The 2500-nt window shown below is 43.8% G+C and overlaps 1 non-coding gene across 1 annotated transcript; it reads right to left on the reverse strand.

Moving 5' to 3' along the window:
* Positions 1-1014: 1014 nt before the first annotated feature.
* LOC143261904 (5.8S ribosomal RNA) lies at positions 1015-1169 on the reverse strand. The gene has a single exon (XR_013035901.1). It is a non-coding gene; the product is annotated as a 5.8S ribosomal RNA (ribosomal RNA).
* Between the last annotated feature and the right edge of the window lie 1331 nt (positions 1170-2500).

A 2500-nucleotide genomic window follows, 5' to 3' on the forward strand; every position in this document is an offset into this window, starting at 1 on the left:
ATAAAAAAAACACAAAAAACCCTTAAAGCAAAAAAAAACCGTTTATCGCGCCTCACCAATATATCTTTTATAAAATTCGATATCCTCTCCAAATATAGATCTTCGAAACACTCGCAAGACGATTACAATCGGTATAACTTTAACGTCCGTCCGAAAAGTACTTTCGGGGACTAGACGACCGATTGATCTCGTGCGGTTTCGCTATTCGATCATTTGAAGAGAACAAAAAGATATATGGGGCGACCGACAAACGGTTTTCCCGTAGAACCAGACTCGCGATTGCGTTGACACACACATCATAGCCACACCAATAGAAGAGTTTTAGGACGGTAACCCGGGTGGGGTGTTCTTTACTCAGAATATGTGCAACATCGGATCTATATAGCCATCGATACAATTCGTACACAAATGTGTTGTACGAAGAGAGAGACTTTTTTTCCTCTGGCAACATAACGGTAAGAGACATCCTTCCACACTCATAGGTTCCACTCCCTGGGGCTATGATATATATATACATATAAATTCAAATTCGAAGCAACGGTCACAATTCTACTCTATATTTTTGCGGGTTATGTGTTCTTTCGTTCAATTTCTTTCATGCGTTCGTTCGATCTCTGTACACAGTCTTCACATAGGACAGACTCGTGTAGTACGCTTTCGTGGGTTAAACCCATCTCGTTTCATTTCAGGCGACGTCGGGAGCGCGTTGAAAATGTACCAGTGAAATCTCGATAGTTCTACGGATACGAATCGTCCCGAAAAAGATTTTGTCACCGCTTCGAAGCGGTGTTTCAGACGGGCGGACGTATATAAAACATATACGACACACGACACCGCCTTCCACACTCACGCTAGTTCGAACACGATTTCCATCTCTCTCGAAGACTGTTAGACGTACGTAAAATTTCTCAATATTCATAGGACCGCGACAAACGCCGACGAAGCGCCCATCATTCGCTCGTACGTATATAGGCAACAAGTGCCATCAACGCAAGCAGTTTATAAGTACGTAAACGACCCTCAGCCAGGCGTGGTCCAGGAATTGTATCCGTGGACCGCAATGTGCGTTCGAAATGTCGATGTTCATGTGTCCTGCAGTTCACACGTTGACGCGCAATTAGCTGCGTTCTTCATCGACCCACGAGCCAAGTGATCCACCGTTCAGGGTAATTTTTCCCTTTTATTCTCTCATATATATAATGTGTATTTGCTATCCACCACATTTTTGTGTTATATTTCGGAACAAACCGATACCCGAAGAGCTCCAACCAGCGCGCGAAGGAGATTCGGGAGTCGTCGTACAACGACATAATTGTCCCTTAAAGAACGAGATATTTCCGTCGAAACCATATATATATATGTACGAGCAAATCCAAAACCACTGTTTTCTTGCAAGTTCGACGGTCGGAGCGAATAGAACATTGAAAAGCCTTCTATCGAAGAAACACAGAGAGTATATCACCTCCAAAAACGACGGGGATATGGATATTCAAACTGGACAATTATCAACCCGATACTGGATTCGAAAAGTTTCTCTCTCCTTTCGTCGTTATTTACACCGGACGGACTCACGGCCGGCTCTAGCTGGGTGTCATATATATATACGTCCCACGCTCATGCTGCCACTAGCGCGCAACAGAGTAGGGTGTCAATGACAACGACACAGCATTGAAACGAGCTACACAAGCCGGTCTCTCTTGATACCAATGTAAACGAGCATTAAGTTATCTTCAGACTGCCCGATATTTTCGTCCTTTGGACTTTCCCAACGATTCCTTTTTTTCTTTTTTTTTTTACACCACAGCGAAGACTTGAGGAAGCGTGATTAGCACGCTCGCATCCCTCCCTGTCCTACTACAACTGTGTGTGTGTGTGTGTGTAAAGAAAGAAAAAAGAATACATTGGCTTTCTCTCTATCGAGAAGATGGCCTACGCAACGCAGATCAAAGGCCTAATACGTGTAATATAATACGCGTCTGGCCGTGTATAAATCACGCACGAATGATCTGGTCGGGCCCAACTCTTCTCGTACGCTTATTTTTCCGTGTTGGGGCACTATCATAAAATCACACAAACCCCAACACGTGTGTGTCTTGGAAGGAAGATGGCCTACGCAACGCAGATCAAAGGCCTAATACGTGTAGTACACACGTCTGCCGTGTAAATCACGCACGAATGATCTGGTCGGGCCCAACTCTTCTCCACCACACCACATCCCAACTTTGTACATTTTTATATATTTTTGTGCGTTGGGGCACCTTCATAATCACAAACCCCAACAACACATATATCTCTCTCTCTTTGAAAGATTTGTTGTGGCCTACGCAACGCAGATCAAAGGCCTAATACGTGTAGTACACACGTCTGGCCGTGTAAATCACGCACGAATGATCTGGCGGGCTCAACAATATCTTTTTTTTTTATATGAATTCTTATCCACAAACTAATCGAATTCATTTTCTCTCCTCCTCTCCTCTCTCTTTGAGATATATTGGAACAT

The sequence above is a fragment of the Megalopta genalis genome, unplaced genomic scaffold (assembly GCF_051020955.1).
Source record: "Megalopta genalis isolate 19385.01 unplaced genomic scaffold, iyMegGena1_principal scaffold0074, whole genome shotgun sequence".
NCBI lineage: Eukaryota > Metazoa > Arthropoda > Insecta > Hymenoptera > Halictidae > Megalopta > Megalopta genalis.